At 38.5% G+C, this 17,712-nt stretch overlaps 1 protein-coding gene across 2 annotated transcripts in view; it reads left to right on the top strand.

Annotated features, from left to right (window-relative positions):
* The first annotated feature begins 234 nt into the window (after positions 1–234).
* LOC110440340 (protocadherin alpha-11-like) overlaps positions 235–17,712 on the top strand; it is a 63,451-nt gene continuing 45,973 nt past the window's right edge. Inside the window, exon 1 of one of the 2 annotated variants that reach the window (XM_021483349.1) lies at positions 235–1,205. The gene's annotated coding sequence lies outside the window, so the exon portion shown is untranslated. Of the gene's footprint in view, positions 1,206–2,278; positions 2,325–17,712 lie in introns of those variants that run through there. The other variant, XM_021483351.1, reaches the window with a different exon arrangement.

Here is a 17,712-nt window from a genome sequence, read left to right as displayed (position 1 = left end):
CAATTACCGTCCTGGAGAAACTGATGCGATAGGTCTGTCAGATCAATGGGAGGTGTACTGATGTAGCTCGTGACAACACACAGGGGCTGAGCGTAACCCGAACAAAGATATGAAACAGTACCCGAATCGACGAAAAAACTCTAACATAGCGCTTGCTATGTGTCTATAAAACATTGCCGAAAAATAACGGTGTCAGTTTCCACAGCACGCATGTGACAGTATAGTCACATACTTACATACGGTCTAGCTGCGGGGTATCAGTACTGCGCTGGTGAGCCAGCAACGGTATTCTCTCTCACAAGGATCGGAAATCGACAAGAAAATAGGACAGAATCTACCAGTGCTAGGGAGGGCTCTTTGTTGATTGAGTTGCTAATTGAAGCAAGCACGAGTAATGAGCCGGTTGGAGTAAAGAAACGATGTTACGAGAAACGTGTTAGACAGCGAAAACAAACAGACCGCGCGACATAGCGCTGTGTGATAACCACTCCGATGATCATCGCCGCAACAGATCATTCTCATGAGGTGTCCATCTAGTATAGTGATACATAGAACAAAATTCGCTGTGTAGATTAGCTCGATTGGTAACACATGTTCGAGTTTGGCTGTATGTGAACGTAACAGCAATTTGGAGTGATAAATCGAATACTTGACCAAAAACTTGGCCGTACTTGACCACTTCATACGGAACGAGACCTTGGCCTGCAATTGTCTACTTCATTTTAAGATGTTTGAGCTCTGACACCGTCCGATGTCGTCAAACTTCATTAACTGGACGTTTTATGGGAGAGTGATAATCTCAACAATGACTGGCAGGCGACCATAACGCGGTGTAATTGTTAGTTTTAATGAAACCTGCTTAGCCAATTAGCTATACAAACACGTTATCGGGGCAATATGGACGCCGTTTGTGATAAACTTAAAATTTAATGCAAATAATCCCTGCTAATTAGCCGCTGCGTCGTCGTAGTTTGTGTTTTATGGTTATCTATGCCACTCAGCATGAGGCTTGACCGTTGGTCACTCAACTTGCGTTATAACAGATGGAACGTGTGAGGTAGTAAGCCCGAGCACCCGGCGACCCCACCCTCCGGACACTAGACACTGACCAGAGGTCAGATGCAAGTGATGCTTCCAGGGGAATCATTCTCTACAACTTCTCACCTGTAAAATCGGAGCATCAGGCAGAAATCGGAAGACTTCAGGTGAGTAATGCTATCATACAGGTGACAGGAAATCAAAGGTAAAAATATCACAAAGTGGAAAACTAACTCAGACTTCAAACGGTTGCTTCATAGACTCAATACTTGAAGAAAGCGTACGCTAAAAGGCTGCACGATTTACCGAAGGTTTCCCTCACATTAGACTAGCACCTGATACTTAAAACCACTTTCCTTATTCAATTCTTTTCTATAACATTATAGACCCGCAAATACTGGACCTGTAAGTTCATTTTTGAATGCTTGTTAATTGTATTCACGCTAAAGAATATAGACCAACGCAATATGGGTTTAGCATTGTTAAATATCGCTGGTTCACTTGTAGAAGCGTATAGGTGTGTGCTTACAGCTTATTATATCAACGATACACGTTTTGATTAATTCAAAATATCACGTGACAAAGTTCTGTTATAGAGGGTTGAGTCTAATTTCATAGCATCATCGCCTTTCCCTACGGTTTCTAGAGGAGTGGGCGTGACTGCCCCTCCTCCCGGGATTGTAACTAATTATAGAATTGTTTTGTCCTATGCTCCCCGTTTGTTTACTCTTGTCCAACAGAACTACGTCAAATCTTGTTATCGAACTTCTTTTACCTTTGAGGAGCCGTGTAGGTATTCTTCTTCAACAAATAAAAACACAAAATGTTGCTCATATCAAAGAAAGACATTTGACAGTACGACCGGTGGTTCGAGATTGATTTCCTATCCGGGGTTGAATGTATTGATATTTTGGCTGCTCAAACATGGGCCCCAGCGTCCAGGGCTTATAATGAGCATTGCGGCAATGACATGCATCAGCGAAATCAATCGAAATTAATAACGCTATGTTTGTTTTCAAAAGTAGAAATAATTCACATGTATATACCAATCAAATACATTCTCCAACACACGCAAACACGAGTAAGAATCGAGCGATAATTAAACCAACGTCCGGAGAAGTATAATTTCTATACAGTGTATACGGTACGGTAGGTAAAAGCTCGTACCAACAAAAACGGGATTTAAATAGGCCAGGTTTTGTTATTTACAATACGTTTGGGGATCTGTGTGGACGGTTTCTCCGTGCAGGACCACGAATACGTCGTTGCTGTCCCCTGGGTCGGAGGTGAGTAAGTGACGTAACCCGTTCGTGATATTCTGTTATATGGCTATCTGGCGAGCTGTATACCAGCATTAGCAACGCACGATAACTATAGGTCTCGTTTGGAGGAGGATAAAACTTGGCCATCTCGCTCTAAATCTACTTAAAGCGACTGAAGAGTATGTCAACGCTAGTAAAATTGTCAGTGGTAACATGGTATAATGGCCGAGCCTGCCGAAACTCCATGGCTTTTCCTATGACAGTCGGCATAACGTGAACCATTCGTCTAGTTTACCAAGTTAGTATATATACATATTGCGCCACATTTCGGAACCTAACATGTGACATATTTTCCCGTTGTTGGGAAGGTGTCGAAGTCTTTACTAGTTTGTATTATGGTGTTTTGTGATAGTTATGACGAAGCTTGTCTGACGTTTTTTGAAAGTAAGTTTGACGATGATGGTTTAGTAAGCAGGTACTAATTATCTCGGAGAAATTGTTTTTGGTTTCCTACTGTGGCGGAGACTTGGGTGTGTCTGGGCCTAGCTGTCTTGACGTTTCTCAAATATCTTTATGTCTGCTGGCTCCGTTAGTTATATGATAGCTGCTCAAAAACATTGCTATACGAAATGAAACTATTTCGTAGAGAATTTTAACATACAAAAACGAACTGACAATAATTAAAGCCATATTTTCCCCAATAGCGACTAGCGTTTTTTCATTTGGTTTAATTAAGCTTGGTTTTATTCAAATACAGTGAAATACAAGTTGTGCATTTTATAGAATGGAAAAGGAAACAAAAACAAGTGTTATGACACGTATGTAAAGTCTTGGCAATGTAAAATTACGGACGTTGCGTTACCAGTACAATGCATATATGTAATGCCAACCGGAATTACAATGTAAATCAAATATAAATTAAAAGCGATTTTGAGAAAGATAAGAAGTTACATCTTTGCAGATTAAAGGGAAACAACGGCTCCGCTTTCGATAAACAACTAGAGACGACAGGAATTTTGAGAGCGTGACCACTAGATTTCTAACACTTGGTGCACACATGTCTGTGGAGAATATATGTAATTGGTTGGTTGTGTATGGTTTAACGTCCTGCAAACAGCTAAGGTCATTTAAGGACGTGCCTCAATGTCTGTTGTGTATGCGCGCATGTGTGTATGTGTGCCGGATACTTGGTATGTTGGTGTATTTGCCTCCTTGTGATAGAGCCGATCTGATGCTGAGGAGATGTGTACATTGTAGAATGAGAGCAGACTCCTGGGATTTCATACAAGTGATAGACATTGCACATAGCATCAAGTCTCTCCAAATGTCCTCAGAATCACTAAAAAAATGATTTAGTTATTACCGGAACAAGATATTTGACGTAAGCATAGAATATTTAGTTAGAGCATAATGACTGCTTCATAAGTACCTCCGGTAAATTTCTGTATAACTTCCGCCGGAAGCACGCTTAGTTCTCTAAGTAACATTAACTTCAAGAACTCGATATACATTTGTACTAACATCAGCTTAGTATGCTAAGTATAGTATGCTGCCCCAGAATCTCTGTTTCACGATTTATAATTTTAATAGAGGATCTTAACTTTCCGTTTTGACCTTTATTTCCAAATGGTAATTTTTAAATGTACGTGACTGTTTTGTCATCGACATCAAAAAGCCTGACCTTCTATCCTAATTATTTAAGCTGTATTTGTCTTTTATACTCGCTACATATTCTTTCTATATCTCTTAAATAAGAGTTACTGGACTCCCACGTGTATTGTAGAAATGTTCGAAATGTACATATGTCAGGCATAAATCGTTAAAATATATAGGTTTTTTTTATTCGTGATTCGGAAATCGCTAATGGCTGCATGGAAATATCCCAAGGGAACGGAGGCTTTGCACAATCTGTAATGTCATTGAAAATGAGAAGGATTATTTTTATTGATTTTTTTGCTTAAAATATACTTTAAACCTGCATATGTAATTGTTAGTTAAGAATTAAGACAACAATTAACTAGATTGATTGAAAAAAGGAAAATGTGATATCCAGGGCGCTAGTTTGCGTATGTCGTAAAATTATTTTTTTAAGAACTGCTACTTACCCATAGAATATATCACATAACGGAGTCGTAAATATGGTGTGACACAACTACAGGCACCACTTATATTTACTTAAGGTGTTGCATTTTTTTCTGATACATTTTAATGGTGTTGTTATAAAATTAATATAAAATGTTTATTTCGTCATTATAATAATCACTGAATTAAAAACGTGTTCATTAAATCTGGAACTACGTTGCACTGCGCGGAACGACGATACTATGATCGGAGTACTTTGGTTTAGTCCTATATTTCAGCTGATAACAAATAACTGATTGCACCTATTTATAATTGATGTGATTTGATATAAAGAATCTTACATTCGTGTCCATGTCCATGGCGGTGTCATATTTGATAAAAACCCGTGCTGTACTGGTGTGGCATAAACTCATAACCTGACAAAAACAGAAAAATGTTCTCTTTATTTACAGTCCTTTTCTGTGAATGGATCTTATACTTGTGTTTGACCAGCAGACACAAATTTTATTCTTTCAGATACTTATTGGCGGTTGATCGATTCAATATAAATGTAACGCTCTGAAATTTGCATAAAACATTGGTTAACTCCGCCCACATCTGCCGTTGGTGACACCACACTAGTACATGTAAAATGTGCGGGAAGGATGGTTATTGGGTGAATGACAATGTAGTAATAACCTTGATGGATGTTGCAAACCTACTGGTATAACTGTCTCCTGACGATGTTATCTGCGAGATCAGGAACTAGGATAGCAATAGAGGTAGAGCTGCTGACGTCATGCGCTGATCCTCCCCCCAATCCCNATCATATCTGCTTCATTTGTTTTTAAAATTTTAGGAAAATATATAATATTTGAAATAAAGATAATGATCATATAAAATAAGATCCGATTGATGTTTGAAGTGCCAGGGAATGTGTAAAATAAAGGTTTTTAAAGAACTATTTTCCGAGCGCGTAGTTCCACAACTGCAGCAGTAGTGCTCAGGGTATATTTTCATACACTGCAAAATAACTGCAAAAGTAGCTGCAGTTATGCTCTGATAAATAAATCTCCTCGTGAAAAGGGTAAAAAGTAGTGAAAACACTCTTGATATAACTTCTAACTATAGCAGCACTGAAACCCGATTCGTTGTCGTTGTTGCTATTTATAGTCGCGTTATTTACAATGACGTCACGGATCTATTAAGGACAGTGGTATCACATTCTGTAACGAAGAATTCTTTAGAAAACTGACCAAGATGCTGAAAGCTTTGACCTTAAGATGTCGTCAAATCAAATTGTCAAAATGATTCAATTATATTATTTTTTAAAGTTTATTGTAATCTGCTTTAACGATTTCGGTTAGCTTTGCATTTTAACCATTAGGATATAACTTTGGACGCAATTGTTCTAGCCACGATTTGACAATCATAGCAAAGCTTTGTAGAACAGTTGAAGTGCAAGACAGCACGCAGCTTTTCCGTATTTTAATTAGAAATTTCGAAATAATGAATTTCTTTTTGTTTTTGCTAAAACATTGAATAGTCTTGCCTCTATTTTCTGATGAGCATCAGTTTGAATCGCAACTCAAGCAATTTTGCTTCCAGTTTCATTTTGTTTTTTTCAGAAGTTGTCTCATTTTACACGAATTGTGTCATCTGGTAAATTAGGCAGTACTAAATGTGTTTCAGCACGCGAGCATTCAAAATGTATACGTACAACTGTCAATAGATATACTATTATATTCCAGTTCCTTGTATAGTTAGTCTAAACCTATAATGTATAACCTAGTCCGTTCTGAAGAGGATTGTCACGCAAGCAGACGTTTTTCTATAGATTTTGAAAACAATGGTTCCAAATTCCATTTCTGTTTTTGAAACACAAATAGCTATCTTGAGTCGTTGTTTCCCAAAGAACAGAGGGACATTGTGATTATCGTTAACCTCGCGATTAACGAGTAAGATCTTATGATACGTTAAAACCCCCAACAGTATAGTTTTATTTGACTGTAGTGACAACAGGAAGTGTTTTTAAAACAGAGATAACAGTTTATATACCAAATTTGAAGCGTTTTCAAAGATATTGACAGATTTCATTACTTGTAAACTTCGTCTAAACGTCATGTTTAAGGATCCCTGCCCAACTGCAGTCATAACACAGGATACATTCACTTAGTTTTTCATACGCACAGTAACACACAGTAACACACCTTTGATTTCAATATGGATAAGTTCAGTTGGCTAGAGGGACGGAGTTGTGATCGGAGATTCAGTGTTCGAATTTGGTCCCGTTGTTGGTGTTTTAAAAGATGTTTTCATCTTTTTAAAAAAAATATTAAAAGTTAACAAAGGTCTCTTTTTAGAAATGTATTATAAAAGCTTTTATATTTACCATCGCATGGCAATGCCACTATATAACCCTACCAAATACAGTTGGCATTAATCAAGGCTATGAATGCCATGGACCTATTGTTGACGTCATCATTATTTTGATGGCATAATTGTTACGGTGGATACCCCTGACCCTCACTGGGCGATGGCTATTCTATTCATTGAAAAAACATGCACGATACTTAAATTATTTGAACTAAATGCCGAATAATAATTCATAAGTGTATTTGAATTTTCTATGAGATGAACAGATTCCAAAAATGGTTATTATTTGCGCGCTATATTGAATATGTCTTTAATGCCGAATAATAATTCATAAGTGTAATTGAATTTTCTATGAGATGAACAGATTCCAAAAATGGTTATTATTTGCGCGCTTTATTGAATTTGTCTTTGTCCAGTTGGCATTCATATTGCCTTTGAATGCCAACTGAAAGCAGTTCAATACTTAACTAATCTTGATAAAGAAGATTTCCAATCCATAGCTACCGTTTTTGTCAGTGGACTGGTACGGGGTCCTGAAGGATTCATAACACGCAGGGGCACCACACAATTTATGAATGATGTGATATTACAATTATCAGCAAATGTTGACTCGATTCCTCGTTGTTACCAAATACATTGTGTCTTCTTACCCCTGTGTCCGAAATAAACATGTATTATCGCTTCCACTATAATAGCTTTCTGTCCCCGCGGCCGGTTGATCAAAGATTGGTTAGCTTGAAAAAGCGGTTAGTTGAAAATTCAAATTATTGCCACTAAAAAACGGGGGCTTTCAAAGCAAAATAAAACCTCAAAACACCCCAATCTACTCTGTCTTAATAATTCTAAAGCAATGAAATGATTTAGGATGTTCTCGATTTTGTCGTATTCATATTTTATTTTTTTACTAACAACTGGCTATTCAAACCAAACGTTGGTCAACTGGGGCCTGAATTTTTGTAACTGCGAAACATGCACATCTTTGTTGTAACTATATTACCTATGTGTATGGACAGATGTATTTTATTATTCTTCCTATCATGTTATCATAAATACTATTATCTCTTGGGATGCTTAGTCAGGGATCAACACTGCCACAGTGCATGAATTTAAACTCGAGTTACGGAGACGAATTTCACTGAGTTGACATTATTCGTTTACGATGCCATTTGTTCGGTTTTCTTTCTTTTTTCTCTCTCCATATTTCATGTTTAGGGTTAGAACATCGCCATTTGTGAAGAATCAAACAGCAGACACGTCCTAACTCAAATACGATGCAGTATATATAGCACAAGTTGAAATGGAAACGCTAGATCTATGATGTCACCGGAGCACATTAATCTGTATGTATGGTGATTTCGTTTCACTCAGTAGAAAACATCCATTTGAGAGATATTTTCCTCGATAACAAAATAGGATTGATGGTATAAGGTTGCTTGGTGCGTTGGCAACAAATTGATACGAGATTGGGAGGGGTATATATTACATCGTCTGAACACTTAAATCTGTCGCGGATGTAAGACAAGTCGGTAGTCGCTTTGCATCCCCGTGTTATTGGGTGGGTTTTTTTCCTGGGGGGTGGGGGAGGGGGGGCGGAGGGCAAAATAACAATAATAAAATAAACACAACAACAAAAAAGTACAACCACCTTTTCCCATACCCTCCCATCTTCTCCCAATCTTATCTTACCCTTCCGTCCCTTCATCGTCTCCTCAAACATCATATCCAGATCCCTTATTTCCAAACCTGTCCTAACCCTCCGCCATGTTTTATTTCCCTTTTCCATAGCCCCTTAATTACATCGTTGCCATTACCAACAAACTCCCACCATCCTCCATCTCCCTATTATTCGTGTCCTAGATTCAGCATCCCCATTCATGATTTTTACAACGAACATCATGATATTATTGTGCTTTATGTTTCCCCTTATATGGATCAACTGCGTGTTCATGGTGTTAATGACCTTTTCATACACCATTGCATGATTTTATAAGGCGACTTATGTTGAATCGTGTTAACCACTAGCTGTACCATCTTTCCACGTTTTGGACAGCGTAATGTGACTGGATGGGATTTTGTACTGCCTCGTCACATTTTAGCGAGGAGGTCCATGGGTGCTACGTAGTTTTGCGTCCGCATTGGTTTATAGCAATGCAATGGCCATCCGAATCAATTTAATATTTTTTTCCTCTATAAAGCTTTTCATTTTTATTTTTGTGTTTCATATTTTTCACGCCTACCTTCTCATTTCGACCTCGTTGTTCTGCGCCTGTTTGACCTTATCATGACGATGGCCTGTTAAAACTTACAAGTAAATAAACTGTCCATCTGAATGACGACGTTCGTGATGGTGGTCACTTGTCGGCACCAACCAGTAGCTAGTCTCGTCACTAATAGCCGGTGGTCACTTATATGACTGGACAACGATAATTCAGCCAGGTAAATTTACGAGGTACTTACTCACCCATAAAACTCACTGGCTTGTAGGACGGACAATCGCTCGTATTTCCGTCTTCTGATCTTCTGCCTAATCCAGATCCTTAACTAAAATACCAGAGGAATTTTTATTATTTTTGTGTGGGTCAGTCCGAACTGTCCAGTTATTTAATTAACAGCAATAACGTTAAGCCTGTGAAATGTCTCCGACTCGAAATGTCCAAAGGTGATAAGTCCAGACCCACTAGCCAAATAGGCGTGAATTGCTGTTGATATTGAAGTTATCAAGACACTTAATCTTGCGGTTTTTGTGCGGAAAGCCCAGAATGTTTGAACGACCCTGTCTACAGGTTTAAGAAGATCCAATTGTAAATACACCATGCAAATATGATCGGTACGCGCCATTTCAAAAATGGACAAATGAATCCGGAAATGAATTTCTTTTTGTCCCATAGTACGTGATATACGGTAGTCTGCTTTCTGACGTAAATACGGTCAAATACGGTCACTTCAAAACAGCGACATCTTATTTTGTAAAAAAAAACAACGATGAGTTTCTTTCGGAGCAAGGAGTTGGAAATCTTTTAGGGCATTTTTTTTCTATTTATTTTTTCTATCACTAACAAATTCATTCCAGAACTTGAATATCAAATCAAAATGATATTAAACCAAAAAAGTATGAAAGTACAGTAGTTATATACGTCTCTGATCATGTTCGCGTCTGAATAGATGTTCATTGTGAAACATGTGTTTCTCGTCAGACTAAAAGCGTTTGGGTGATATTGAAGCGGTAGTAAATCATGGTAGACAATGCGTTTGTATATGTTCCGAGATTTATGTACGCGATAAACGGAAGTATGCCTTCTTCATTGCGGCCATTTCAATACAGCGGCACCTTACTAAACTCTTTATGAGGCGATATAAATCTATATAGACTTTTCTCTCTCCTCGAACTATTATCGCAAACGGAGCTCGCTTTGATGGGGACAATGGATTGGAGTTCGTTTCAATATTTCGCATGTATAAACAACACCTCGCAGTGCGCGACGGTCTGAAGTGTCCGGAGAGGTGTATCTACGCCCGTTTTGTACGTTATACAGTATTACTCGCGCTTCGAGACGCACGTTGACGTGGAACGTTTCTCGTAAATATCAATATACGCACCTCGTTGATGTTCCGGAAACCTGATCAGGAACGATGACCTTTATTCAAATTACTACACAATTACGTCAAAGATGTTTTTTTTCCGTTTCATTCATGTTGTATGCAAGTATTTTGTCAGTCCATTAAACAAGCTTACATTCTCGCTATCGCTGTCAAGTCCGCGTGATCAAATCACACGAAGAAATCTGGGCTGTTTAGTTTGAACCTGAGATTCTGAAGATTTTTGTCTTGATATTCTCCATAGACTGTAACCATTATACGTCCCTGCTGTAACGCAAGTTAATTATATGCATTGTGTACTTAGTACATAACATTACATATGCAGAGTTTTATCACTTCAAACGCGAGTTGATTTAATCTCACCTGTTTTATTTGAACATTTTCTGATAGTACCGGGTTTCCAATAGGTTTTCAGATCTTGTATTTTCCCCATCTCGATAATAATGCGCCGCTAACAACACGTTTAAGACGCCGCGCTCCTTCATTTATTCTGCACGAACGTTGTAAATCCGAACAGCATCATAGGAAGACAAATATCAATTTGGTTTTATCTGAGTATCAGGCAATAACCAGCCCTGCGAGTATACCGTATTTACATTTAAATGCGATGTTAACGCAGAAAGCTATTTGTAAAAGTTTCAAACAGTCCGCCATACTTGATGAAAACAGTTAAAAGTAAACCTATACATGGAACAGAAAGGTTGGAACGTACGTGTAAATTAACTCGTACGAATTTGGAGTTAACTTGTATGAATACAGATTACTTGTAACATAGAATGATCTAGTGCAGGCAGAAACCGGCGCGTCCGTTAGACAACATTCTATTTTCCTCCTGAAACAAGTATAGATCGATTAAAGTGATGGGAATTTTCTGTTGCGAGACTGTTAAGTGAAAACAACCCAATAAGTATCACAGACTTTAAATCGAAATGGCTATCTATACGCGAAAAACAAATTAAGGCTAAGATTCTAAAAGAACTTTAGAGTACATGTGTTGTAGCGGGTTATTGATATAATCGCTTTTCAGCCCATTCTCCTCCGATACCCGTTTTTTTTTAAATTTTAGTATATGAATTTTCTGAGTAATTTTCAAAGTGGACTTCGTGTATTCTTGTGGGAAGGTTTCAGAGGTGTTGGCATAATTTTATCACACAATTTCAAAGACCAACAAGCTGTCATTAGAGGGATGGTTTTCTCCTAAAAAAACTTTCAACCGATAAAATCAGTATATGTCACCTCGAGAGTTTCGTTTGATCTACTCTGAGGCGGCGGAAACCCGTTCCCAATTGCTTACGTATATATCAAAGTCACTGTTACGAGACTTAAAAAAACACCTCAAAATACACTGTTGTAGATGAAACGCTATACATTTGTATATAAATTATGAGGGTTGTCGAACGGCGTAGTGGATAGCGCGTTCGTCTTTCACAAAGACGGCTGGGGTTCCACTCCCCGATCGGACATGAAAAGGTACCAAGTAACGTGGTTTTTTCCGAGACGTCTAGTTTACAATCACATTAACTCATTCACCCCTGAAACACATCTGAACTCTTCCAATCCAAAGGTTGGAATAGTTCATTATGAAATTTCAGGGGTGAATGAGTTAAGACCCCTTGCTTGCTTCCATCCGACCAGACAAAGATGATTAATATAAGAAACACCTCCGAAGTATTTTCTGTCTTCATTTTGGATTACTCAATAAATGGTTTGTGGTGTTTCTTTTGTACATAAATTCACCATAAACCCCTTTAAATCGATATCATAGATCGTATTCTTAGAAACACAAAATGTTTACCAGGTTCTGAGATGTCAAACTTTTTTCTGTGCTACAGTTTTAAGAAACCCATTATTTAGAAATTAGAATTGCTACCTCACTCTCTTTATTACATTTTCAATGTGAGAAACGACGCCTTGGATATTTGATTTATCACTAGTAGTTAATTTAACACAAAGAACTGTTCTTTATCATATAAAAAAATCGATAATCAAATAAATTCTTCCCCAAAACACAACCTGTAGGAGTCTGTGTCTTTTTGGACAAAGTTATATGTCTATCTGTCGATTGATGCTTCCGTGCATTCACGGTTATTTCCATAGTCCACATTTCGGACGGAAATCGGAAAGGATATGATTCGTAATGTTCATGCGAGAATCAAAGATAATTGAAAGGAACATGTCATAATTAGGAGACAGGAAGTGGTGCTGCATGGTGTAAGGGTGGAGGGGTCGTTTGGTAAGTGGACATTAGCAGATGAGGGGTGGAGGGTCAGGAGTAACATAAGGGGACAATCGTGAGGGGCAGACATTACCCTTAGTGGTCACTGTCTGAGCTGCAAAGTCCGGACGTTTAATGGCCTGGTTTGTTGACATAATGGTAGCATACATTTTCATTGTTTCCCGACGTATCGGAAGCAATTTATACTGTAGGACAAATCACGATATACACGAATATACGAACGGCACGCACGCGTGTGTCTTTCGAATGGTTTCTGACATGCAACGACTTTGATTTAACATGTGATCATTGCATAAAAAAAAATTCTTGCGTACGGATAACCATTTATTTTCTAACACTTGTACGTCTCGATATAGGAACACAAGTCTAGCTGCACGTTCAATCCGTGATCATCTCCCCATTTAAGATAGTAGCTCGGATGGTCTGATACCGCGGTTGATTGCGCAATCGCCATTCACCAAGACGGCCGGGGTTCGAATCCCTGATCGGACTTGAAAAAGTATGGAGTCACCTGCCCTACAACATGGGTACTCCGATTTCATTCCACATAGAAACCCTCTGTGCGCTTCCATCCGGGTCAACAAGAGTGATCAACATAAGGAGGAATAACTGGTTCCGTATTTGCTGTAAAATAAATAAAGTTTATCTTGTCCCCATATGGTTGCAGCCGCACGCTCAGTTTCCGGTGGGAGCCGCGGTGGTATTCTGCTACCAACAGCCCTCCACCACTGGGTCGCGGGTTCGAGTCATACATGGTGCAGTCGCCAGGTACATGTACTGACCGCAGGTCGGCGGTTTTTCTCCAGGAACTCCGGCTTTCCTCCACCACGTAAAACCTGGCACGTCCTTAAATGACCATAGCTTTTAATAAGACGTAAAACACAAACAGACCAAGCCAAACCATTCCGGTACCCTTCTAGCCTGGAGCAGGAGCCTGTCTAGCACGGTCCGTTGAAGGGGCTGGGATAGCAAACCGCTGCGGTCCCCTGACCCGCGGTGCCCTAGTTTTATAGCTTTTCATCACGTCCCCGTTATCAGTGATACAGCGACATTAACACACACATAAATTCAAAAAATACAAAACCATCTTGACAGCTTCGGTTTTCTTAATTAAATGAAAATTATTTTAATTCTAGCTTCGTATGGACAAGACTTGCTAAATTACAAACACACAAGAATGTATCATGTTTCTTCATGGCAGGTTATCCTCAAAGTCCTAGCATTGCGTCTTTGCAGCTGGGGTACTCTCGATGTATGCGTTATGTCAAGGGGGTTTCCTTTTTAACCGTATATATTCGGGTAGATAATTATGGCCTTACCGGGGAATCTGATGTTCCCTCATCAAATTCCCACGTAGGCTGGCTTCGCCGGAGTCAATATTCAGTTCACAGAGGAGGTTTGGTCTTCACTTTGTAAAACACATTATATGCTAAGTATTCGAAGTGTCTGTGACAGCTAATTTGTAACTCATTAAATTGTTTAAAGTTAGTATCGAAGTTCATCCAGGTGACTTCAAGGACAAACCAGACACCTAGGAGGGTCTTTGTCGGGGGCTGGGTGATTAATGGGTCCGTTAGGGGTCGGGAGGAGAATTAAACTTTACCGATAAAACCCGTTTCTAAGTTTAACTATCAGCCTATATATACCTCAGGTGTAATACGCCATCTGTGGATGTGGTTGTATATCTTACGCTCACCTGGCTCCTAACATTCCATACTATATATTTTGTCTTGCTGTTTTCTCAAACCCATGCCAACGAAAATACGAAGCGCAGAAATAGACCTAATATTGCTGTCATTGAATATTGCTGATGGCCTCAACTTTGACACTCCCGAATCGATAATGTCTGGGGCAATAAAACGTTTGAATTCTTAAAAAACAAACAAACAAACAAATATATTCTGAAGATAGACAGGTTGTGGATTAAAGTATCAGAGAGAACAACTTCAGGACGGGCCAGCCGTAAACGGTCTTTTCACAAAAAAAAACGTACATGGATGGAATATTTTTCAATTTCTGCAAACTGTTTTTGTATGCGTTGACGCCAGTATTTAAAAAATAATCGAAAGTTTTTTTGAATTGACGCCATAGCATGGCTGCTTTTTTTTAGTTCGGTACCCTTTCTAGAATGTAAAGATAGTGTTGGATTTTCCTGACCCTTTCAGTATTGATGTGTCTGTCAGTCCATTCCGCATTCCATCTATCCTCGTATAAGCTCCATTCCGCGCTCCGTTCCGTATTAATAAGCCGAGTCTACATTTCCCCGGCACCGTAGACTGTTTCGATGTCTGGTTAAATTCTTAATTCTTAATCGTGGACAACAAGTCTAACAAAATGTGTTTTAGTCGATTGATTTATTTTTCTGATGTTTCTGTTACGAAAGAATGCAATTCATTTGAACTCATTTAATAGGATATTGAAACTATGATATAGCACTGTATAGTGTTATAATGGTTTATAGAATTTACCACGAAAGTGCCGGAAGAGAAACGTATTGTTGCTATCTTTCATCTTTTCTCTGGCAGTGAGAGCGAAATGATGTAGTATATTCAATTAAAACAAAGCGAAAACGATGACAATAAAATCAATAACCGTCGCCAATTCTATATTTCGGTAATTTCCGCCAGACTTCGGTAATAAAACCGATCATTGTCGGAAACTGCCGAAAGGTGTACCACCTCGCACACGTAGATAAGTCGAATAATTTGTTTGTTAGTTTGTGGTATGAAGTCCATGCAACAGCCTAGGTAACCTAGGTAATATGCGAACGGCTGCCTAAGAAGACACTGCCTAAAAGAGAAAGTACAGTAGATAGGAAAGAAAGAAAAAAGTCAGGAAAGATAAAAGAAATATATACATCAAGTCAGAGACGTATATATTACATATACGTCTCTAATCAAGTGTTGCAGTGGGGGCACCAGATACATGTTGGTCCATGTTCTCTCAGTAGAACACACTGAAGAAAACTCCCGACTCCTATAAGGAGTACATGTGAAGATCCATGCCACTTCCGCGTTGCAGGGTAATGTTACAGTGTTCGTGTAACCGTATTCCATGAACACATGCTGAGTTTCGTGGAAGTAAAAAAAATGCTAGTCACAGTTTAGCAAATGAAGAAAAGTACAAAGCATGAGGCCATATAGCATCCGGGGGAAAACGTGACGTCACAACATCTACCTGCACATTTCAGATTTTCCCATGCTGCTAAAATTAGACACCTGAATCACAAAGTCAGCTCGATCATATTTCATGTTTTCATCCCAGATTGATATACACCAATTTACATATATAGCGGGACGAAATTTGTAACAAATATTTGGAGTATAAAAACTACCGTTGTCACCAGGTACTAGACACTGTGAACCTGATGCCTGTATATATACGGCGCGTTCATTTTGTAAAATAAGAGTTTATATACTTGCTGTATTTGCGTGTATGTATATGTATTATGCAAATGATTTCTGTTTCAAACTATTTGTTTGTGTTTCACGTCCTCTTGAAATCTATAGTCATTTAAGGACGTACCAGGTTTTGGTGGTGCGCGTGGAGGAAAGCCGGAGTACCCAGAGAAAAAAACCCACCGACCTTTAACCCTTTCAACCCTATGTAACTTTAGTAAACTCTAAACTCTAAAAATATGAATGAGTCCATTATGGTCTAAAGTGATGAAAGGGTTAAGTTTTGGCCAGTACCTGGCGATTGCCCCACGTAGGCCTCGAACCCGCAACCCAGTGACGGAGGGCTGGTGATCGTAGACGGTCAGATGCTGGGTATAACCACTGTGCCACCACTGCCCCCGGTTTACAAATGTAATACAATAGTTTATGACATTTTCATTGTGCGTATGCATAGATGAAAATTATATACGTTTCTCATATTAAGAAACCACGTTGTCAACATCAATAATGGCATCTTACACCAAAGAGAAAGACTGACATTAAACACATCTCACAAACTCAACTGAGAATTCTTTGTTTTTAAAGGGACATCACGTGAAAAGGCGTGTTTTTTTTAATGAATGTATGTATTGTATGCACTTCCACTTATGTTACCTCGCTATCCCCATATTCATAGTCCGTTCCAAATGTCCAGTTTGACCACTTGAATTGTTCGGGAAAGCCCGGCTAAAAATAGCGCCGATAACGTCACCTGATTAGGCAGCAAACACAAGTGGTGCGAGCGAGATGAAACGGTTTACAAAGGGGCCCTCAGAGAGGGGCCGTCAGGCAACTGCAACTTCTTACCGCACTATGAAACCAAGTTATATGATTTCTAATTCCGTATTCAAACTTATTGAACAGTAATTATTCATCATCAGAAGTTAATTGCACACTTGCCAATATTAAGAATTTAAATTTATTTAGCTTTTAACATAAATTTGTTGCCAATAAAATTAAACAAAGGATGGGGCACAAGTTTTTACAATTTATCACAGCCTTCTCCCGTGACCGGTACAGGTGGTACGGGGCTAAACACTCCCTCAACAATGGGACAAACCTTTCTGTAAAAAGGAATATTCACGAGACGAATATCCCTTTTCAAATGTTTACATAAAGTGCATATATGCAATGACAAACTACACGCGAATATAAAAAGGAAACGTTTGTGAATTTATTTATTACATTAAACAACTCAATGTCTTTGGCCATTTTTTTTCTAGACCATGAATATAAATCTATGTATACTCTCTTTCCCACTTTCACTGTCTCCAAACGCTAACATTTAGGAAGTCATATTAACCATCACACACAATAAACTGTNTAAACCTTTCTGTAAAAAGGAATACTCACGAGACGAATAGCCCTTTTCAAATGTTTACATAAAGTGCATATATGCAATGACAAACTACACGCGAATATAAAAAGGAAACGTTTGTGAATTTATTTATTACATTAAACAACTCAATGTCTTTGGCCATTTTTTTTCTAGACCATGAATATAAATCTATGTATACTCTCTTTCCCACTTTCACTGTCTCCAAACGCTAACATTTAGGAAGTCATATTAACCATCACACACAATAAACTGTATGGCAAAACCACTACGTGTACATGTAGAATATGTGTCAATAAGGAACGTGTTGAGATACTTGATAATTATATTTTTTCAATACTTTACAGAGATTAAAGCATACTTTTAAAT

This window comes from Mizuhopecten yessoensis, unplaced genomic scaffold (genome assembly GCF_002113885.1).
Source record: "Mizuhopecten yessoensis strain PY_sf001 unplaced genomic scaffold, ASM211388v2 scaffold11179, whole genome shotgun sequence".
NCBI lineage: Eukaryota > Metazoa > Mollusca > Bivalvia > Pectinida > Pectinidae > Mizuhopecten > Mizuhopecten yessoensis.
The sequence above is the reverse complement of the archived record's forward strand: the minus strand, read 5'-3'. Positions and strand labels throughout refer to the sequence as shown.